At 33.0% G+C, this 25,127-nt stretch overlaps 1 protein-coding gene and 2 pseudogenes across 5 annotated transcripts in view; 1 reads left to right on the top strand and 2 right to left on the bottom strand.

Annotated features, from left to right (window-relative positions):
• ZMYM4 (zinc finger MYM-type containing 4) overlaps positions 1–25,127 on the bottom strand; it is a 143,416-nt gene that overhangs the window by 101,056 nt on the left and 17,233 nt on the right. The window contains exon 2 of one of the 5 annotated variants that reach the window (XM_016147263.2): positions 23,496–23,557. The exons of the other annotated variants lie outside the window; for them this stretch is intronic. The gene's annotated coding sequence lies outside the window, so the exon portion shown is untranslated. The remainder of the gene's footprint in view (positions 1–23,495; positions 23,558–25,127) is intronic. 5 annotated transcript variants of the gene reach the window in all.
• LOC107512095 lies at positions 4,136–5,058 on the bottom strand (annotated as a pseudogene).
• LOC118605402 lies at positions 9,109–9,227 on the top strand (annotated as a pseudogene).

The following is a 25,127-nucleotide window of genomic DNA, read 5'->3' as shown; positions in this document are numbered from 1 at the left end:
GCTTCCTAAGGAGACTAACTGCTAACCAGTCAGGAAGCAAAGTCAATTTGTTTTAGGTTCTATTTCTACAGTCTTACCACTTATGTTCCCCAATTACCCACTACCAGTTTTTTACTGCTAAAATATTGTCTGGATTCTATCCAATAATGTGCTGGTAACTATTTAATAACCAAATCTCTGAAAAAATGTAGACATATTGGTAGGCACCTAAGTTTATTATAATTCATTCTCACAGAATACTTTCATTGATGTCTTGGCAGACTTCTGTATCCACAGCCAACCTATAACTGCAATGGATGAATGACTGTAGTATTTACCACATGAATGTTAGCTGATGTATTCTTTTACTTCAGTGAGAAAGATTAAAGTAAAATAAGTAAAATAACCAAGGTGAATGTCCAAATTCCAATTATCCATTCTTTTGCTAAATCAGATAACACTTTGCCAGTACTAGAGAAAGTTTCCTTAATATGTGCAATTCACAATTGAATCGATAATACTTGTCATATTTTAAGTTTAATCTGTATTATAAATACTTCCTCCATTATCACTTTAAGTCTAGACAACCAAAAAAGAAAAAATAAGCTGCCAAGCTGAGGCAAAGACACGCCTGCCTGACCCCCAGGATATATAATTTTATGTACTTTATGTAATTTTAGCTTTAGTTGATTTCCATGGTGTAAGTACTCCACTGTGGCTGACTTTAAACTACCGGTCTGATGTCACTGAAAGTAGAGTTGGGAAGAGAGAGTCAGAGTAGCTCACCATTAATGTCCAGCTGACTCTTGAACACAGGTTTGAACTGCATGTCAACTTACATGCAGATTTTTTCAGTAAGTACTATAACTACATTTTCTCTTCCTAATGATTTTAATAACATTTTTCTTTAGCTTACTTTATTGTTAAGAATATTGTATATAATTCATATAACATACAAAATATGTTAATCAACTATTTGTTATTGATAAGAATTCCAGTCAACAGTAGGTTATCAGTAGTTAAGTTTTGGAGGAGTCAAAAGGTATATGTAGATTTTTGACTGTACAGGGGTCAGTGCCCCTAACCACAGTGTTATTCAAGGGTCGACTGTACTTCTATGAAGTTAAGGCAATAAAAACTAAAAGACACTACTGAAATAAGATTAACTAGAGATGTTATGTGGGCATCTACCGATACCTTTAAAAGTACTTTTAAAAGCATTCATTCAAATGTGCTAAACATTTTTAATACAATGAAGCCTCTCGGGTGCGATTTCCTATACTATGAGATTACTTCATTTTTATGCCACTCTCTATGTATCTGAGCTTCTTAATAAGGTAGAGCAACCTTTCCGCCAGAACCATCATCTTCCAGTAATTCACCAAAATGACCAACACAAAGGAGATGAGGAAAGGCACCTGCTAGATGTTCTCTTAGCAGTTTAGAAAATGCGGAGTTGTTCCTTTGGCCACATACACGCAAATCTACAAAAAAGGTGATATTTTCAACATCAAGGGAATTGGCACTATTCAAAAGAAATGCCCCACAAATGTTACTGTGGCAAAACTGGAAGAATCTATGTTACCCAGCATGAGGTTGACACTGTTATAAACCAACAAGGGCAAGATTCTTGCCAAAAGAATTAACGTACCTACTGAGCATATTAAGCACTCTACAAACCATGCTAGCTTCCTGAAACATGTGAAGGAAAATGATCAAAGAAAGAAGCCAAAGAGAAAGGAACCTAGGTTCAACTGAAATGTCAGCCTGCTCCACCCAGAGAAGTGCCCTTTGTGAAAACCACTGGAAAGGAGCCTGGGCTGTGGGAACTCATTCCCTATGCATTCATGGCATGACACGTGTGAAAAACTAAGACCTCTACCTACGTGGAGTGTGGTGTCCCTTCCTCCAAAGAATTATTTAAAGGAAATTTTGTGTCCAAATAAATAAATAAGGTAGAGCATTAATTAAGGAACAGTATCTTTGACTCTCTTTAATTTTTTGTTTTTTGTTTAATTCAAAGCTTCTGGAGAATACTACTACTCTTAACATTGTACAAGCAAGTCTAACACGAACAGTGCTCACGATTAAATGATGGGTAGAGATTTCAGAATACCTGCCTGGCCTGGCCTATAATCCCACCAACTAGGTGACAACAAATTTACAAGTAACACTTACCTTTGTGATAATGCGCTTTTACTAAACGTGTTTAGGTACTTTTTGGCAAATGTATTAGCTTTGAAATCAAGTGTCTTACTACTTGCCCCTCAAGTTTCATGATTTAATAGAACTTAAAAACCAAACTGATTTTCTTTTTAAAAAAATATCGATAACTTTTTTCAATTTTCTTTTATTTTTCAATTACAATTGACATTCAATATTATATTAGTTTCAGGTATACAGTATAGTGGTTAGACATTTATATAACTTACAAGGTGATCCCTCATAAGTCTAGTATCATACATAGTTATTACATTACTGACTATATTCCCCATGCTGTACTTTACATCCCTGTGACTATTCTGTAACTGCCAATTAATACTTCTAAATCCCTTTGCCTTTATCACACAGCCCTCCAAGTCCTCTCCCAACTGGCAAGCAACCACTTGTTTCTACTCTGTATGTATTTCTTTGTTCTGTTTGTTTTTTAGATCGTACATGTAAGTGAAATCATATGGTATTTGTCTTTCTCTGACTTATTTCACTTAGCATAATACCCTCTAGGTCTATCTATGTCATCACAAAGAGCAAGATTTCATTCGATTTTGTGGCTCAGTAATATTCCATTGGATACATGCACCACTTCCTCTTTATCTATCTACTTGTCTATCTATGGACGCTTAGGTTGCTTCCATAACTTGGCAATTGTAAATAATGCTGCACTGAACACAGGAATGCGTATATCTTTCTAATTAATGTTTTGGATTTCTTCAGATAAATACCCAGAAGTGGGCCTGCTGGGTAATATGGTAGTTCTATTTTTAATTTTTTTTTTTAGGAACCTCCAGACTGTTTTCCATAGTGGCTGCACCAATGTGTAATCCAACCAACAGTGTATGAGGTTTCTCTTTTGCCCCCATCCTCACCAACACTTGCTGTTTGTTGATTTACTGATGATAGCCATTCTGACAAGTGTAAGATGATATCATTGTAGTTTTAATTTGTATTTCTCTGATGATTACTGAAGTTGAGCATCATTTCATGTCTACTGCCTATCTGTATGTTCTCTTTGGAGAAATGCCTATTCAGATCCTCTGCCCATTTTTAAATCAGACTATTTTTGGTATAGTTGCATGAGTTCTTTATATATTTTGGATATTAACTCCTTATCAATGTATCATTGGTGAGTATCTTCTCCCATTCAGTAGGTTGTCTTTTCATTTTGTTATTTCCTTGGCTATGCAAAAACTTTTTAGTTTGATGTAGTCCCATTTGTTTATTCATTCGTTTTCCTTGCCCAAGGAGACATATCTAGTGTGTGTGTGTGTGTGTGTGTGTGTGTGTGTGTGTGTCTCTAATATAGTTCTTGTATATTTCTCATACATATGTAATTTCTAGGAGTGATATCAAAGAGTTTACTGCCTATGTTTCATTCTAGGAGTTTTATGGTTTCAGATCTTACATTTAAGTCTTTAACACATTTTGAGTTTATTCTTGTACATGGGGTAAGAAAGTGGTCTAGTTTCATTTTTTCGCATGCATCTGTCCAGTTTTCCCAACACCATTTATTGAAGAGACTGTCTTTACCCCATTTTATATTCTTGTTTCCTTTGTCATAGATTAACTGACCCTATGGGCATGTGTTTATTTCTGAGCTATTCTGTTCCACTGATCTATATATCTCTTTTTATGCCAGTACCGTGCTGTTTTAATTACTATAGTCTTATAGTATAGTTTGATATCAGGTAGCACGATACCTCCAAGTCTGTTCTTTCTCAAGAGTACTGTGGCTATTTGGAGTCTTTTCTCATTCCATATGAATTTTAGGATTATTTGTTCTAGTTCTGTGAAAAATGCCATCAGTATTTTGACAGGGATTTCATTAAATCTATACACTTTGGGTAGTATGGACATTTTAATGATGTTAATTCTTCCTATCCATGAGCACGGTTTATGCTTCCTCCATTTATTTGTATCTTTTTAAATTTCTTCTAATTTTCAGAGTACAGGTCCTTTTATATCCTTGGTTAAATTTATTCCTAGGGGTTTTGTTGTTGCTGTTGTTGTTGTTGTTGTTGTTGTCATTCTTTTGGTAGCAGTAAGGTTTATTAAGCTGTGCCTTAGTACAGGAGCTGGGGCTTGCCCATGGTGCTCTTGATATATAAAGCCTGGACGTTCTGCCAGTTCTTTCTGAACAATAACACCAAGAAATTGACAGCTAAGTGGATGTTGTACACAGCTCATCATCTGTCATCTTTACGTGCCAACAGCCACTGCCAGACTCAGCACCTATTTCATTTGGAACTTGATTGTACATTTCACTTTATTGACTTTAGCTACCATGTTCTCATTGTGGGACCCAAAATTCATGGGATCTGCTTGATCTAAGACTCTGAAGCCAAAAAGGCATCATACTTCTTGGCCAGCTTCTTGACTAGTTTTTCTTGTTGAGTTTTATCAGTGCCTCGATATCCATGTGGGGACTATCCACAGCCTTGGCCTTGTCACAGTGCTGTTGGTCCCCCAGAACACATATGGAGAACTTTGGGCAGGGAGTAGACTTAAACCTCATGGTGCCCGAGAAGTGTTTGTCCTTCTGAAGGTCATAGTTCTTCAAGCTGATCTGCAGTTCTACCGTCTCCAAAAACTTCTGGCACTTGCACTGGTTCCCATGCAGGACTTCCCACACCAACTTGTAGAAGGTGTCGCAAGAGACTTTGCTGCTCACGATGCCTGAAAAAGAGCTTGTTTTTTTTGATGCAGTTGTGAATGAGATTGTTTTCTTAATTTGTTCCTGATAGTTGATTATTGGCATGTAAAAATACAACTGATTTCTGAATATTAATTTGGTGTCCAACTTTACTGAATTCATTTATCAGTTCTAATTGTTTTTTGGTGGAATCTTTATGGTTTTCTACATATAGCATCATGTCATCTGCAAATAAGTTTTACTTCTTCCCTTCCAGTTTGGATGCCTTTTCTTTTTCTGACTGTCTGATTGCTGTGGCTAGGGCTTCCAATACTGCTGAATAAACGTGGTGAAAGTGGGTGTCCTTGTCTTGTTCCCAATGTAAGAAAACTTTTAGCTTTTCACCATTGAGTATGATGTTAACTGCTGGTTTGTAATATATGGCCCTTATTGTGTTGAGGTATGTTCCCTCTATTCTCACTTTGCTGAGAGTTTTTTAATCACAAATGGATGTTTCATCAGGAATGTTGGCCTGTAATTTTTTTTTTTTTTATAATGTCTTTGTCTTGTTTTGGTATCAGGGTAATGCTGGTCTCATAAAATGAACTTGGGAGCCTTCCCTCCTCTTCGATTTTTTGAAATAGTTTGAGAATTAGGTGTTAATTCTTCTTTGAATGTTTGGTAAAATTTGCCCGTGAAGCCATCTAGTCCAGGACTTTTGTTTATCCGGAGGTTTTTTGATTACTGATTCAATTTCGTTAGTAGTCATCAGTCTTTTCAGATTTTCTGTTTCTTCTTGATTCAGTCTTAGAAGATTATATATTTCTAAGAATTTAACTATTTCTTCCAGGTTGTCTAATTTGTTGGCATATAATTGTTATACTATTTTCTTATAATCCTTTGTTTTGCTGAGGTGTCAGTTACTTCTCTGATTTCTGATTTTATTTATTTGGGCCCTCTCTCTTTTGTTCTTGATGAGTCTGCTTAAAGGTTTAGCAATTTTGTTTATCTTTTCAAAGAACAAGCTATTGGTTTCGTTGATCTTCTGTTTGATTTTTAAGACTCTATTTCCTTTACTTCCAATCTGATCTTTATTATTTCCTTTCTTCTACTCACTTTGGACTCTTTGTTCTTTTTCTAGTTCTTCAGGTATAAGGGTAGACTGTTTATTTGAGATTTTTCTAATTTCTTGAGGTAGGCTTGTATTGCTATAAATTTCCCTTTTAGGACTGCTTTGGCTGTGTCTACAGATTTTGGGTGGTTGTATTTTCATTTTCATTTGTTTCATTTTCATTTGTCTTTGCTATCTTCCTTGATCTTGTTAACCCATTCATTGTTCAGTACTATATTATTTAGTCTCCATGTGTTTGTGTTTTTCAGTTTTCTTCTAACTGATTTCTAGTTTACCATTGTGATTGGAGAATATGCTTAATATAATTTGAAACTTATAATATCTATATAGGCAAGAATTTTTTTAATACTATGAAAACTAGAACTTAAAAAAATATATAGATGCTAATTAAGACCAAAAAAAAAAAGTTCCTTTTTAGTTATCCAAATAGTCTCATGGGTTCCATCCACTTATTTCAAAACATGTACTATTACATATTTGCACTTATAAAAGTAAATGTTACATAATTTTAAGAGGTATGACAGAACAGTAGTTAAAGATCATAGGCTCCAGTCTCGAATTGCTTAAATTTGAATCCCACCTCCGTCCACTTACCAGCTATGTAACTTCTAGCCTCAAATTTCCTCAGCTATAAAATAGAGATAGAGTAATACCTACTTCCAAGGACTGATAGAATGATTAAATGAAAAGAACTTAGCATGGTGCTTAATAAACTATAAATACACAATAAATGAGAATTATTATTATTACACTAACATAAAATCTCTTTCCTTGTTTTAAAAATTAGGGTTCACTACATTTCACTTGGTAAAATGTGTCCACTGCTTAAAAGAAAAGCATTAGGCAAATGACTCAGCCCCCTGTATTTCAAAAATTATGCCCTGGAGATAAAATACATTTTTACTTACAAAACAAAACACACCAGTTCATTAACCATGAAGGGAAAAAAATCCGAATATACTGTGAATTGGTAAACATACCACATACTCACCTGCCCAAGAAAAAAAATCACAATTGGAAATTTATTGGATCCTGAACCAATAATTTTTGTTTTAAAAAAGTTAACTTCCTTTTATATCCTCCATACAAGCATGATAACACTTCACAAATTTCCTGGACATAACTGATAGAATGACTAATACCGTAATCATTAGTCTCAAACTAATTTTAATATCTGTACCAATTCGAGAGTTTTTGTAATATTCAATGAAAACTAAATAATAGAATGAATAGCTCTAAAATTATAGTTTGGGGAGTTAAAGGTGGATTTTTCAATGAATAAGTAGTAACTGAAAACTGCCCAATGTGCTTCATTTTCTTCTTCTCTAAAACTTGCTCTTTTCACCACTGGTGCCATTTTCATTTTAGTGGTAGCCCCAACACTCTGGAGGTCAAACAAGAGCTCCCAAAATTACGGTTTTTTCCTCCCAATCCCTTCAGTAAGAACTATCATTTCTATTTCTAATTTATCTCAGTGTTTCAGATGAATCCTCTACTCTCCATGGGGGGAGATGGGGTTAACCTATACAGTAGGTTAAGAAGGGCAAAGGAACTGTCCTTAAATTAATCTGAAAGACAACTTAGAATTAAAACAGGTGAAAAAGTAGGGAAGAAGATTCAAGAAAAGGAAAGCAAATGTAAAGATTCACAGCAGGAGAAAGAATATAGAAATCAAAGAACAGAAAGGCTATGTGGATTCTCTGAGAAAAGCTGGCAAGTTCAAAGATAAAACTGATGACTAATGATGGCCCAAATATTGCAGGACACTCTTCACAGACCGAGTGACTACATATTCCAGTTAGCCAAAAGCATCACAGTTTATGTCTATCATCTCCATGTAATCATTAATGTGTTTCCTTTCACTCTCAAACCTAAGTATTAGTCATGTTTAGATACCGGGCATAGTTATCCAAAGAAAAACCACTGAGGAGATGGCAGGAAGAAGATTCAAGTTCTGAAAACAATCACTATGTCTATGTAGTAAAGTCATTTCTGACTCCTACACTAAAGTTCTAATCATATCATTCTCAAATTGTTTTTTCCATACAGGAAAGTCTACCTGATGGAATCCCACTGTTTCTTCAAAGTACAGCTCTTTCAATGAGGCCTTTGCTGATAACCCATTTAGAATTAATTACTCCTCTGCAGCACTTAACTTATACATCATTTACAGTTACTTGTGGCATATTTAACATGTATGTCAGTATCATTGTCTAAATAAATCTTTTCTATTCTGAGATACCCATAGTCCCTAGCATATTGTATAGTAAAACTTCATGTAACATCGTCTATAGGTTCTGCGATTTTAAGCAAAACATATAACGACACCAATTTTACTATAGACTGATATAAACAAGCTAAATTCCTAAGGCATCTCAATATTATAATTAAAGTAAGTTGAACGAAATGACATCGTTTGAGGATCTGTTGTATTGCATTATCTCTCAGTGTTTTTAATAACGAATGCCATACTTTACATTTCTCATTTGTTATGCAAAATCTGCGAAATGTTCTAAAAGAAAAAAGTTCTGTGATTAAATACAGGAAATAAAAATCTCTTTTTTCAGTGATTAACAATGCTTGTTAATTTATTAAATACTAAGAAATCCAAAACTAACAAACCTGTACTACTTTGTTTCACTCAGCATTTTCCAAATGTACTTGACCACAGAACCCCTTTGAAGGATATATTTACTACAGAAATATTGTGGGAAATGATGCTTAATGATGCTAGCAGTTGTAGGTTTCTATTTCTGTTTTTTAATACAAGAAAGTCATTTTTAATTTAGTAATATACCCCAAAGTAATGTTTTTGGTTGTTTTTTAAAAATAATCATGCCATTTGACCATCTGTGGTTTTCAAAAGTATTTTATAAGTGTTTTCCACTTGATCATTTAACAAATACATAGGACGATGTAATTATTTAACATCCTACAAAATATTTCTCCCAAATTACCAGCCAAATAACAAGGAAATATTAAGTAAGGATAGCAAACACTTGGTTCCTAATACTCTTTTTCTACGAAGTCTTCCACCACTAATCACCTGCCACTAATCAACCACAGCAATCTCTTCTACAAAGTACAGATACATTATCAGAATTGTTCTCAACTCAAAGTTCAGGTGTCCATTTATAATCAGTTGAAGGTCTACAGCCATGCCTCCCTGAACAAGCCCAACCCCGTCTCATCTCAGAAGCTAAGCAGGGTCAGGCCTGGTTAGTACTTGGATGGGAAACCACCCAGGAACACCAGGTGCTGTAGGCGATAAAAAAATAATCAATGAATCAACTGAAGCTGGCAAACAAGATAAAAATACTTACCGTTTAATTACCATTAAAGTGGTAACATCACTATTTTACTTTGTTTTGAAAGTTCTAGTCTATGCAATAAGAAAAAGGAAATATAAAATGTAAAACTAGTGAAAAGGAAACAAAATCATCATTTATAGGCAATACACTTATTTGAAAAGTCCAAGACAGAAGACTAATAAAGTATTGGGAATAAGAATACATTTCAACAGTGACTCTTTACAAAATTCAACATTCAAGAAATCAACAAAACTGTGAACCAGCAATTAGTTAAAATATAATGGAAAAATAATCCAATTCACAATACAACTAAACATAAAAAGTTCTGAAAATAAACCATAGTAGGAAAAAAATTACGAAACTTTTCAGAGGGTAAATAGGTGACACACCATGCTTACTAAAGAGAAAAATCAATACTATGAAAAATTCAATTTCCTCACAAAATAATGAGGGGTGGGGTGAGTACAAGGAAACAAGACAAAACCATTACCAAGGACATCTGGAAGAATAAAAGTAAAAATAACATCCAAGAAAATACTGAATCACAGTAACATGGAGAAAACTATGCCCTATCATATATCTAAGGTATAATAACTAAAATATATGATACTGGAATGGCGATTAATGAAATGGAATAAAAAATACAAAGTCCAAAGCATACTTAAAAATTAGAATATGACCAGTTAGTAACCATTTAAGGTAGAAAACTTTGGATTACTACCTTACAGTTGACACCAAAATAAATTCCAAATAGAATAAAAAGAAATTGAAAAAATGAAAACACTAGATGATAGGAAAGTCTTTTAACTTGAAAAAGAAAACAAATCCTCATGAGGAAGTTTAATAAACCTGATCATATTAAAAATAAAATTTGGAAAAATTCAGACAATCTGGAGTAAATGTTTGTATTAATAATAACAGTGGTTAATACCCTACCTATAAAGCAGTCTTAGAACCCACTAAAAAGCAGCATCCCCATAGAAAATGATCAAAGACCATAAACAAGCAATAAACATTCAATTTCACCTCAAGTTAAAATTGAGATACATTTTCTCAGACTAGCAAGAATACAAATAAATATAGATTATCTCATATTTTTTTTAAAAAATCTAAATTTACTTAGGAAATTTGTCATTATATGGCGATCCAATTCACTCTTTTTAGTGACTGCATAGTCTTTTATTGTATTATATTGATGGACATTTAGGTTGCTTCAAGTTTTTTTCCGAATATAATTTATAGTTGTTTTCTCTGTATATGTAAGTTGGCTTATATATTTAAGTATGTGTGTATGTATGATCAATTCCTAAAAGTGGAATCATGTAATTAAAGGGCACAGGCTCTTAAATGTTTGATGTTACCAAACTGCCCACCAAAAAATTCCATACACACGCACGCGCGCGCGCACACACACACACACACACACACACGTTATTTTCATCTTCTTCATTTGGTAGGCAAAAAAATGTTATCTCATTGTTAAATGTCCATTTTGTTGCTTTATTGTTTTTATATTTTAAATTTTGAATAAAAATTTTTCCACATAGTTGTTAAACATCTGTGATACTTATTTGTATCAACTGCTTGACTATGGAATTTTTTAGGTGCCCTGAGGCACTGGTTCCCAAACCATTATAATCAGTGGCTAACACTTAGCAGAAACCTCACTTTGTGTCTGGCACTTTTTTCCAACCACTTTATGTGACTTAATTCAATTTATAGCCTCCATTAAATCTCATCAAGTAAGTACTGTTAGCACCTCTATTTTATAAGTGAAGAAATAAAGGTAATAAGAGGTTGAAGGGACACAGACAGATGGACACACACACACACACACACACACACACACACACACAGCTCTGAACAAGTCTCCCCAGGAAAAAAGCCCAAACTTCTGACTCTCCAAAATCTGGCCCTATCTTCCTGATGTCATGTTCCCATCCCCATCCCCAAAGTAAATGTTCTAGCTATTATGAACAACCTGTAGCTCACCCAATCTTTCAGATAGTTTCATGCCTCTGGACCACTGTGCACAGTACTCAACGTTTTTCCAATCTTAACAGTAAGTAAACAACTACCTACTCAGCTTTCATGAGCTAAAGTTAATGATTCCATAATGATGCCATCTCACACAACTCGCAAACACCCAATTTCCTAAACAAAGGAGAATTCACAACTGTCTTTCCCAGCACTATTACAGCAGATGTGTCTATGATAGCAACTATAAAACTTTTACTCCAAAGTTAGTGATGCTACAAGGAATCACGTACCCATACACATTTCTGAAACTGTACCACAAAATATCCCATTCTTTTTGTAGATCCACCTGCTGACAAATAACTGGAGTTATACAAACATGGATTTTTACCTCATTTTGAAGACTGTCTAAAAAAGAAATCAATAAAAAAGTTTTTATACAAAGGCCTTTGTATAGAGTTATAAACAAAATTAAAAACAATCTAGTTTCTTTCAATAAAACCTTAATGAAGTAAAAAAATCTGTAAATTATCAAGATTCTACATTTCTCAAAGCAAGGAGGCAGGTTAAAATGTATCAGTCTAGAGAGATTTTTGTTTGTCCTTTATTTCTATAAGCCTAGAACCTACAATGCCCAACACATAGGAGGTCAATAAATATTTGCTGAATTAAAAAAAATTACTGTTTTGTTAATAATTTAAAACTTGTTTATATTAAAAACATCCTAGAGTGTACTTTAAAACTTGCAAGAATCTCAAAGATTACGCAGAAGCTTCAAATAGTTACGCTCTCAACAGAGCACTCCTAATTTAATGTCCAAATCTCACCCCAATGGTAATGTTAGTCTTTATCTATTGCTTCTGCATTCAAACATTCCCTACTTATACTTTCAAATCTATTCATACTAATGATCTTTATAATCATTTTATCAAGTAACAAAATATAACAATTTGTTTTGGGAAGAAAAAAACCATTTTATACAGGCAAGTCTCACTTTGCACTGTAGTGCAGGACCATAAAAATGACCTTTCAAGTTGAAAGTGACGGAGCACAGCAATCTTAATAGTCAAAGAGAAAAAATTACAATTGTTCTACCTTTAAACTTTGTCAAAACATTTAAAACCATTTAAAATTTTTTGTCAGTTATAAATATATAGAGAAATAGAAAATACTGTGTAATATTTACTATTTTATAAATTAAAAATAAGAAACTGAGAATCAGTGTTTTATTTCATTATAAAAAATGAACTTAACCAAGAGCAGAGAGTACTTGCCTTCTTTTCCTCATATAACTTATGACAGTTACAGAAAAAGCATCTTTTCTACACCTCTACAAACTATCATAATCCTTTCCAACTTTGGTTCAGCTTCCAAACATTTTACCCTTTACCCTTTTAATCTATTTTTAAGAGTTCCTTTAATGCGAAATTCTTGCCATGAGTCACTTCTTTTAAGACATCTTCCTTTTTGTCACATCCACTTTCCTCATTTATTTAAATTGATAAATTCACCTTTGCTAAGTTCCTCGGTGTTCTTATCTATACTCTCCCCCTTTATGACCACTTTAGTATCCTCTTTTTTATATTCATCTGACTTTTTCATATAGTTCATAACTTCATTTAGGCAGGCCTAGCTCTTGTCCTATGACTTCATTTATGTGGCTATTTTCAAATCTCCTGACGTCTAATTCTTCAGATCTAGTGTTATCATTTGTCATTTCTTTACTGTACTTTCACCTTTGTTGGTCAACTCTCTCCTCTGATTATCCAGTTTTGTCACATGGATTTACACTGGGAGATAAGGAAGTAACACAACTACACATTTTGCTATCTGTGCAAGAAATGCATAACACATGCACAATGATCAATCTCAAGACTTTGAGAGAAGTGATGCTAACTGGTCACTGATCATGATGGATATCTGTTAATTATGTAGTAATCTGTGAACTGAAGAGCTAGCATCAAAGTTTATACAGTACACAATTACAGTTAACATACTATGGTAAATGACATCTGAACTTTGTTGTTGGGGGACTGGTGTTATTTAACTAAACTGTGGCAAGTGACCTCAAACATACCAGAAGTCTGCAAAGTGAAGACCGAATGTAAAAAGAAAAACATTATGTGAAAAATATATGCTGTCAAATATGACTGTTAACATGAACACGGTTACACTTTAGTAACTGCTCTGTTACTAATTCACTAACGGACCTTACTTAACTCATTGGAATCTCAAAATAAAGTTGGTCTACAAAATTCTAAAAAGTTCTCTAAAAACTCTCAAATTTGATGCTCACAACTCACTTCAAGCTAGGCATAAATTAAGAACTCAAATTGATGTAATAGAGACTGAACACTTAACAGGGACACTATAAAATTAGATCTCATTCTCTCTTTATAAGAACTTTTTTCCTAAACAACTTTTTAAAACATTAACATTCCTTTAAGAGGAAATCAAATCCATCTTTTCACATTTTTATTCATTTTTTAAAATTTATGTAAGTTAATTAAACATAATTATTTCCACTGAAATTATTTTGACATGAACAAAAAATTAATAGGCTTGATTTCTCCATCAAAGCAAGCCTGGCTACCAACTTATTGTTGGTATACTTAGTGTTTCTAATTCATATTTCGCCTGCTGTCAAAACACTTTATTAGTGGTATTTTTTAAATGCTATGTAGAATAAAAACCAAAGTTCTAACTAGAAACAGTTAAGTTGGATTTTACAAATCCATAATTCTATAAAATGAAGCAACTTAATTTTAAGTTCAGAAATATACTGAACAAGTCATTAGGAAATGTATTATTTAAGAGACTGTTTCAAAGAACATATCACTTAAATGTTAAACTTACATTATGTACTTTAATGGGAAAAAATCTGTTCAGATAGTTACAAAAACCTAATAAACATAATAGTCAAAATTTATCACCAAATATAGAGTATGAATTCTTAGTCATGCTGAGAAACAGCTTCAAACAAAAATCAGATTCAATTGTGAAGCTACCACCTAAAATGACTTCTTTAATGACTTCTTTTCACAACAGCTAAGGAAAGAATTAAGCTATCCAGACTTAAAAAAGAAAAAAAAAAGTCATTTCTGAATAGGTGGATAATGTCTCCTTTTCAATCTGAATGTGTAGAATGCTATATTCGTCCTTAAATGTAAAGTAAAAGGAAAATATACGTTCAGATGATTATTTACAATATATTTAGAATTACTAAACTACACTTTTTTCACCTAGTCTTTTTTTTCCACCAAGTCTTTTATTCCAAAATGATGTATACATTTGGTTACTAATTTGAAAAACAAAGAACCTTTATAATAAAATCTATTATGTTCCTCAAGGAAAATATTTTCAGTGCTTTCTAAAGTCTATAGCAAATACGAACTTGTAAATTATAAAACTTAAAACAAATAAAAGATTTCTTCAATTATTTAAGGTAAAAATTAAAACTTCAGATCTCTGACTTAAATCAAGGGGCATATTGCTACAACATAAAAAGTAAAAATCCAAATAAATTTCCTAAATCATATATTGACAAGAAAACTGAAGAGCCAACTGATGTCTAGTTTCAAAGTATCTGTGGAATGAAGACAGAAGGCAAAGGTTACTCAGTCTGCAAACATCTGCAGCCATATAAGAAACCTTTGAAAAAGAAAAGCCCAGAAGTAGTGGTTCTCTTTGTGTGCTTCTTAGGCCCTTATAGGTCTCATGACCCTTTCAAGAGTCTCCAAAGTCAAAATTATTTTTTCAATTAAGTTTATTAAGGTAATATTGGTTAATACAATTATATAATTTTCAAAACTATTTTCACAGTAATAATACCAAGACATTATTTGTATTCTTACTGTGTTAGGATTTGCACTAATGGCACAAAATCAATTCTGGGCACAAAACTGTCCCCTAGACAATGGTACCAAACTCTAATGGGTAGTCATTGTATTCATCAAGACCCAATAATGGCTGTCAGGTACTGTGAAGCTATCACCTTAAAATGACTTCTATTATTAGAGAGAACAGAGAATTTAAATATTTTTAAATTTCTTGAGAGAATATCTTATAAAATTAACCAGATATCATCAAGCACTTCTATTTAAAAAAAATAATAACTTAAAAGCAAGTTCAGGCATTTCAGTCTTAACTGTAATTAAAATATTTATTTCTTTACTGATATCCCACTAACAACTTCTATCATAAAAAACATTACCAAAATTTCAGTTCTTTGTTTTTCCCAAAACCACAATTAACATATGGTAATAAGACTATATGAATTATACTTTCATTTAACATTTAATACATTAAACAAAATAAGATAGAGACCAAAAGGATTAATCATAAGTTGTCACTATTAAATCACTTTTAACTAAATTTTCATAATTCTTAATTCTCAAATCTAATTTATAGTGTCATAGTATATTAACCCCAGATAATCTGATAGATCAGTAAAAAGGAAACCAACAAAATATATCTAACAAGTATGAAAACTTAGCATTTCTGGATCATTCACCTTACACAAAACAAGTTATTTATCTTTTTGAATGAACATTTTCCTGAATGCATATACACTATCTCTTTCTAAAGGAGAGGAAAAGACTATACGAGCTATTAGCACATTATATGCTAGAGAGTAATCTAGTAAATTGCTTTCCTAGCTATAGAAACTATATGCAATCACGCATCTCTAAAACTTTTTTGTTTTTAATTTTTAACTTTCAATTAGAGTTGACATTAGATATTATTTTATTCTAAAACTCGTAACTGATGAAATGTCTATAAATGTTTTAGAATTAAAGTCAGCTGTTCATTTTGTCAAAAGACCCACACGGCTCAGAAACATAACTCTTTAAACCCAGAATATATATTAATTATATATTTGTATATCTATTTATGTAATAATTGACATACATATAAAATCTCAATTACAGTTCTGTAATATTCAAAAATTTTAAATAATCATGTATAATTGGTGAAATATAAAATTTTAAGCCCTAATAAGTTATATTATATACACATTTAAAATATAAATACACTTCACTATAACATCTTTTAAAAGAAATGGCAACAATTGATAATACAGTTAAAAGCTATTATTCATGCCAACAGTCATTCACACATCCTTTACAAATCTCTTAACCTCTAGTAGAACTGTCCCTGGAAAAAAAAATGAGACAAAAGCTTACCTTTAAAACATGTAAGATAGACATTTGTTGTCATGTTTTTTCAACAATAAAAACATACCATGAAAGTCCCTCTAGGGGAAATGATTAAATGATTTATTAATAAACATATTATGAAATTCTATGCAGACTTTGTTACAAAGAATAACGCAGCAAGTTCTGAGGATGGATGGTAGTGATTTTTATACTTAATGCCACTAAACTATGAATTTATATGGCTAAGTTTATGTTATGTATATTTTATCACAATAAAAAGAGTAAGGTAGATTTTAACATACCACAATAGTACACATACACTGAGAGAAAACAGAGAAGGTTTTACACTCTGCAACAACTAAGGACAGACACTTTTTAAAATAAAAGACAAAAAGTCAACAAAGAATTAGAAGAAAATATAATGAAGAACCAGACAGAAATTTTAGAACTGAAAAAGTAGAAACCCAAAATATAAACTCATTAAATGGTTACCAGGGACTGGGGTATAGGTGTAATGGATAGTTATTTAAAGAGTACAGAGTTTTAGTCTAGGATGATGGAATAATAGTTCTGGGAAAAGTCAGTGGTTATATAATGTGAAAGTCATTAATGCCAATGAATCGTACACTTAAAAATGGTTAAAATGGTAAATTTTATGTTATGTATATTTTGCCACAATGAAAACAAATACATAATGAATAAAACTAAAACTAATCTTCATTCATGCGCTCAAAAGCAAAACAGAGATGGAGACAAAAAGAGTCATGAAAATTGATTGATAGAAACTACCGAATCTGAATGAGTGAAAAAAATGGAAAAATTAAAAATTTTAAAAAATAAACAGAACAAAGCCTCAGAAACCAGAGACAATATTAAAAGGTATAACATTAATGTAATCAGAATCCTAGGAGAGAAAAACTGTAATGCAAAAATATACTTGAAGAAATAATGGCTGTAAACTTCTCAAATTTGAAAAAAGACATACATCTTAAGATTCAAGATAAGCAAACTCCAAACAAGGCGCTCATAATCATACTGCTGAAAACTAAAGACAGAAAAAAAAAAAACTTTAAAACAGCCAGAGAAAATGACGCACTACTTTTCACTGCAGATTTCTCATCAGAAATCTTGGATGCCAAAAGAAAAGTGGAAAAGCATCTTTAAAGTGCTGAAAGAAAAGAAGTGTCAACTCCTAAATCTACATACAATGAAAATACCCTTTAGAAATAAAGGTAAAATATAAAGATACTCTCTGATGTGGAAAACTAGAATCATTCACAGTCTATGGACCTGTTCTAGAAGAATTGTTAAGGTTCTTTATACATAAAGTAAAATATGGAGAGAAAATTTAGAATATCAAAAATAAAGAAAGAGCAACAAAATTGGTAACAATCTAAATAAACAACTATTTATAATTACAGAACATTCTTCTGCCCTTGAGCTCTTTTACATGTTTGACAACTAAATGTAAAAATTTTAACATCATATGAGATTTGATATGGATTTGTAAAGACAACCACAACATAAAGGGAGAGAATAAAACAACCTTTATTATCTAAATTTCGCTTGAAGGGATAACTCATTGAGTCCAGTTTGGTCACTTACCAACAAATATTTATTGAACATTTGCCTACTACAAATGCTGGTAACAATGTTAAAATAGAGCAAGAAATAAAACAAAATTCCTTCATAGTCCAGCAGAGAAGAAAGGTAAGAAACAAAGAACTACAAAGTTAGAGGAATGCTGTCATGGAGAAGGAAAAAAACTCTATATTTAAATTAACAGGAGTTCAACCTACGCTAAAAATTAAAAAGGAATATTTTAGATGAGAAGGATGAAAGAGCACTTAGTTTTAAGGAGAGCAAGAGCACACAGAAACTGAAAGAGATCTATGACAGAAGAAATGGGCAATAGGTTTAAGGGAGATGAGAGAGAAAACTAAATATATAATTAGGGTCATGTATTCCCAGCCTTAAATGATTTTTATCATGATTAACAGAAAACCATTGAAGAATTTCATGTATAGAAGTAACAGGATTATATTAAACATTTTGAGAGCACATCTGGAACATCTTATGGAAAAAGGACTAACAAACGCATTGATAATTAAAAAAAAAAAAAAAGAAAGAAAGAAAGAAAACTAAGTTGAAGGAAATCCCATGGGTTGAATTTGGTATAATTTGAGCATCAAAATAAACAATGGCAACAATGGATCATAATACACTGATTTCAGAATCCAAGAAACCACACCAATACTAAGAAATATATAAGCACACATAGAAGTAAAATGTGAGACAAAGGTCTAAAACAGGGTAAGGGAAAGGGAAGGAAGATAAATGAAACATACTGTTGTAAAAGATGACAAATGATATAACTTTAAAAGCAATAACTTAAAAATGCATGCTGTAATGTCTACGGCAACCTCTAAAGAATATATCACACAAAGAAGTCCATGTAAACACTCAAAATGGAAAGGTGAAATGAGAGCATAAACACTACCTGAAACTAATATAATATTGAACATCAATTGTAATTGGGGGTGAAAAAACACACAAATGCCAAGATGAAAGACATAAACCAATGGTAGTAGTAATATATTTTATCTAAATGGAACAAGCACAATTAAAAAGTACCACACTAGAAAAAAAAAAAGGCAAGACCCAACTATATAGTATTACAAGAAACACATTTTAAATATAGAGACACAGATTCACTGAAAGTAAAAGAAGGGAGAGGGACACAAAGCATTCAAATACTAAGCATGATGAACCTGATGTAACAATATTAATGTTAGAGAAAGTAGAATTAAAGAAGTATTACAAAAATAGTCATTTAATAATGATCAACAAGATGATTCTAAATGTATGACAACTAATTAACATAACTTCAAAATACTTGAAGCAAAAAAACAGAACTAAAGTGATAAACAGAATCCCCAATTATGTACATTTATAACTCGTCAGTAATTTTACAAGGAGACAAAAAAAAGGGGGAGACAAAATCTTAACAACCCTACCAATAAACTTAACCAAAGTGTTATATATAAAAACACCAAGCAACTGTAGTATGTACTTCTTTCAAGTGTACACAAATCAAGAACAAAGATATTCCGCATGCTGAGTCATAAAAAAGCATCAATACAAATAAAATAATTGAAATTAGAGAATATATTCATTAACCTCAGGAGTATTAAACTAGATATCACTAACAAATAACATTAAAATTTGTACACTAAACATGTTTCTAAAAAAACCATGTATCAAAGTAAAAAAAAAAAAATCAGAGGAAGAAATTATTTTTAACTAAATAATAATGAAAACAAAACTTACCAAGAGTTTTGGGATGCATTAACAGCAGAGCTTACAGATGTCAATAGCTTTAAACATTTATTTTTAAAAGGGTGTCAAATCAAAAAGCTAGGAAAAGAGAGCAAAGTAATCCCAAAAGGAATGAGAAGGAAATTAATAAAAATATGATAAAAAGCAAAAAATGGAAAACAATTAAAAATTCAGTGAAATCAAAGTTGATTCTTTCAAAATATCAATATAATTGAAAAACTTCTAGCTACACTGATCAAAGAAAAAATAAAGACACAAACTGACAAAATCAGGAATCAAAGAAAGGACACAACTACACATCTACAGACATTAAAAGCATAAGAGGTTATAGATAATTTGGCCAATAAATTCTACTACTTAAGGTTACATGGATGAATGCCTCAAAAGACATAAGCTACCAAGAATAAAAATAAAATAAACTTCCTCTTATCTATTTTAAAACTCAAATGATTAATTGAACCTCTCAAAGAAAATTAAAGGCCCAGATGGGTTTACTGGAAAAATATAAAAGTAATTTTTCCCAACCTTATTAAGAAATTAATAGGAAGAAATATTTACAAACTTAATTTCTAAGGCCAGCATTACCCAGACACCAAAACCAGACAAAGAAAATAAAACTTCTAATCAATATTGCACATGAAACATAGATACAAAAATACTTATCAAAACATTATAAACTTAACCCAGGAACATGTAAAAAGTATAATCCATCATAATCATATGGCACTTACTGCTAACATTCAAAAAACAAATGAATAGTCTGAAAAAGAACACCCTATATGAACTTCACAATATATGCAAAAAAAGCAATTGATAAAAATTAATTCCATCATGTTAAAAAATACTCTCAGCAAACTAACAATAGAAGGGACTATCTAAACATGAAATAGAATCTATGAAAATCCTACAACAAAGGTATCCAAATTGGAAAGAAAGAAATAAAATTTTGTTTGCAGATATGATCTCAAATATGAAAAACCCTATACATTCCACCAAAAAAAAAAAAAAAAAACAAAAAAAAAACCTGCTAGAATAAATGAATTCAACAAAGTAGCAGGATAAAAAGTCAACATACAATTTACAATGGAATACTATTGTCATTAAAAGAAATTCTGACGTATGGTACAACAAGGATGAAACCTGAGGACATTATACTAAGAGAAAAAAGAGATAGAAAGTAGAATAGTAGTTGCCAAGGGTTGGGGGTAAAGAAGAATGGAGAATTACTGTTTAATGGGTATAGAGTTTCAGTTTTACAAGATAAAAGAGCTATGCACATGTATGGTGGTGATTGTTGCACTCTATAAATGCATTTAATACCACTGAACTGTATACTTAAAAATGGGTAAGATGGTAAGTTTTATGTTTTGTGTATTTTACCACTTAAAAAAAAAACAAAAAAAAAAACAAAATAACGAGCTTTTCAGGTGTACGAAGCTTGAAGAATTCAGCTGCAGCAGCATACCAGCACAAGCATTAAAGGTAAGTCCTTAGGGAAGAAGTAAAATGACACCCCATGGAAATCAGGGTCTACCCAAAGGAATGAAGAGTAGAAAAAATGTAAATATCTGAGTGTACCAATTATAAACGTATTGCCTCTCAACTCTGAAGCAATCATTTTCTGCCTTACTTTGTGATAATAGAGCTGGCACCTATAAACATTTCTCCTTTGCCAGCCAGCACAACATTAACCTACATCAGCAGATGTCACTGAAGGAGTACCCCAGAAGAGAGTTCTCTTCCCATTAGACTGTGCTCTAAGCTGCCTGCTTCAGTGGAGGCTCCTGGCATGCAATGCACCCAATGACCCTCTACCCAGGTGCTAACTTCTCACCAAATCTCTAGTGACACATGCTTGATTCTGATCAAGTGCCTTGGGAAAACACAACCCCATGAATGGTTTCCTACCAAATTTAGTCAGCATCTCAGAAGGTGGGAGGCGTCCCAGAGAATTACGCCAGTGCACAAGCTGGCTTATTACCCAGATTCACCAAGAAGCTTCCCAGTGACTTTTGTCAGCACCCCAGAGGGAGGTTTTTTGCTTGTCACCAAAATTCTGCAGCACCTCAAACTTCTCCAACATCCAGTGAAATATACTCTTTCCAAGATCTGAATCTCAGCTTTTAAGCGGAGAGATGGGGCATCTTTCAAATGTGTTTCATTCCTGCTCATCTGCCTCAGTCCTAGTGGCTGCTCCCTCTTCCTGCTATTCTGTATACTTTAAAGTTCTCTTTCCCCTTAGGATTAATTCTGTGTTGCTAGTTAATAATTCTTTACATTAAACTTTATTCACACCATTCTGAGGTTTCTGATCTCTGACTAATAAAGGACTGATACCGGCAGTGGTCACAACAGATAGATGCACTAAGATGAGATTTGAAGATTGGTTTGTTAGTATCCTTGGCCTTAAGCACAGAGCTCAAGCAGGAAATAGAATGCTAGTAATCCCTGGCATGCAGTGACATCAAAGTTAATCAAGCTATCACCTGTGGTTGATTGTGATGACGTGCCAACTTAAGCAAGTGCCTTGGGAAACCAAATGGCTGTTGCACTTGACTGTTACGGCCGTAAAGATGACTACAAGGCCTATTACGTGAGACGGATTTTCTAAGTGCCCTTGAGCAGTTACAGAAGAAAACAAGTTCAGGTTCATTAACTCTCAGATCAAATCACAGTCTAAGAAATAGCACTTTCATGACAGTATTTTTTTAAAAAAAAACCTTAATGCTTATAACTACAGGTTGTTATTGCTGAAAATCAAACGCAAAATCTAATTGGACAAACAGCTGAATGACATCATCAGATGATTTCATAGTCTAGCCAAGTTTCTCATGTGAAAAGTTAAGGGCAATGACTGGAGAAAAAATGAGACTCAAACTTAGAATGGGGTCATGTGGTTGAACCAGACAGAATGAAAGGGTTAATTTCAAACCTCCGATGGAACTAACTTGCCTTCCAGTATCTAAGGAGAGTAGCTTTCCTTTACTTGAAAATCCTGTAATATCCTTATGTGTAGCAAATGACCTAACAGGAGGATATTCATACTCCTCATGACTAACCACAACCAACCCTGTTGCCACCAGACCCACAAAACTAGGTTCAAATCTCAGCATGTTATAGAGGGACAGATACAACTATCATCCAAGAGGAAACAGCTCACAAATTGAAAAATGCCAGAATTTTTCTAATATAAAAAGGCAAAAACCTGGGGAATATGTGTAAAAATAGATGCTAAGGGTATTAGAATAGGAAGCTAAAATTCATTAATATAGGTGAGCTCACTACAGATTCTGAATTTAATGTGTTAGCCTGTGCAGTTGAGGGTAGCTGTAATAGCTTACTTGTTGATTAAAACTTACACTCAGGCAAATACAAATGAAAACTACACTAACATGAAAAATGAATATTAAGGTTTAATAGGGTTGAGATACTAATTTCACTGGCATGTGGAAGCAAAAATCCAGAGGCTTAGGGGAGACAGGAACAATGTGGAGTGGATTTATCTTCTGCAACCTGTACACCTACCACCCAACTATATTCCCTGAGAAAGCTCAGGAGACACTGTATTAGTGAGGGGAATACTGCATACTTAAAAAACTATGTGGCTGCTTTCTTTTGTAGGTCAGGTATGACTATGGAGAATGTCGCCACTGAGACAGGCTCCCTAATTTCACTGATGATGGAATCCCAAAGTGGCAGAGGTCAAGTGGCAGCACTTGACCCCAAAGATAAGGGCAGCAGGGACATACCGGTAATCAGAATGCTTTGGCCCGCAGGGATCTTTGGCAGTGGCTAATTGATCACGATGTCCCTAGGAATGAAATATACGGGCAATTTAAACTATATAACAGAAAAACGCCTAAATCTGGCAGCCAAAAATCGACTTGAGTCATCACAGTAGTCATGTACATTTGCCCAGTTTCCACACCTCAAATTCACAGACCCTTATTAGCCTTTTGATTAAGGAAAGACTGAGTCCCCTTAACGGACTGTGCACCATTACCACAAGTATACACCATAAATCTTCCTCCAATACTCTCCAAAATGACAGTCATTAAAAAGTGCTCTGCTTTTCCATAGGGGGCAATTTTGCTCCCCACGTCTAGAAAATTGGGCATGTCTGGAGGCATTTTTGGTTATCAGAACTGGGGAAATCTACTGACATCTAGTGGGCAGAGGCCAGGGATGCTGTGAAACATCCGACAATGTATACAACAGCCACCACGACAAAAAAATATCTTGACTTAAATGCCCCTACACAATCTAGACAGTTATCTCCCTGACCTCATTTCCTGCTACTCATTACCACGTCTTTGCTGTTCCTAAAACATTCACAGTATTCTCCTGCCTCACAGCCTTTGTCCTTGTTGTTTCCCCCTACCTGGATAATCCCTCCTCTCAGATGATGACATAGCTCACTTTCTCAGTGACTTCAGATTTTTGCTTAAATATCACTATTTAAAATCACAATGCCCTTTCCACCATAGAATACTGTATCTTTTCTTCTCTCTTCAGAAATGCTCCATTTTAAATCCTGTTATTTGATTAGCTTTTCTCTCTCCCATCACTAGAATGTAAACTCCATAAGAACAGAGATTTTCCCCATTTTATTCATTACTGTACCCCACAATGGTTCCCTGTATAAACTAGACACTCAAACATTTGAATGAAAGCATGAATAGTGACTGGATGGAAATTAGGGATGTGGAGCACTAAGGAATTCTAAGATGACTCCCAAAGTGGTTATCTACTTTTATTTGTCCAGTAACCCATTCTTCTGAAAAGAATCCTTTTGGCAGGTATTTCACCTTTTCCTTTTTAAAAATGTGGTATTTTTTCAATGTAGTCACATCTATCATTCTTTTGAATTATATTTTTTTGTTTATGTTTAGAAAAGCATTCCCCATTCCAAGATCTAATATTTACCTACATTTTCTTTGGGTATTTTAATAGTTTCATTTTCTTATATTTATGTATTCCATACTTCTAGAATTTGTTTTAGCATCTAGAGTAAGAAAAAGATATTCATCTTTTGCCAAAATGACCAGCAGTGCCCACACACCATTTAATGAACAATTTATAACTATATTCTTATATACAGATATGAATCTATTTATAATAACTTGAGTATTCCTATACCGACCGGTATTAGTTAAAGATCCTGCACAACGAGGTACCCACCTACTCCTAGACGCTCCATTTTTCTTCTAATTCAAAACTGTTTTGGCTATCTTTCAAATTTTATAATTCCTAATGAATCTGATCATTGTTTTCTCAAATTCTACCCTCCTCACCATCAAAAAGAAAAACAAAATTCCATTGTGATACTGAAAAATAATATACTGAAAAATAATATTTTAATGGGACACATATTTTTATAA

The sequence above is a fragment of the Rousettus aegyptiacus genome, unplaced genomic scaffold (genome assembly GCF_014176215.1).
Source record: "Rousettus aegyptiacus isolate mRouAeg1 unplaced genomic scaffold, mRouAeg1.p scaffold_m13_p_1, whole genome shotgun sequence".
Lineage (NCBI taxonomy): Eukaryota > Metazoa > Chordata > Mammalia > Chiroptera > Pteropodidae > Rousettus > Rousettus aegyptiacus.
Note: the sequence above shows the minus strand (reverse complement) of the source record. Positions and strands in the feature narration are given on the sequence as shown.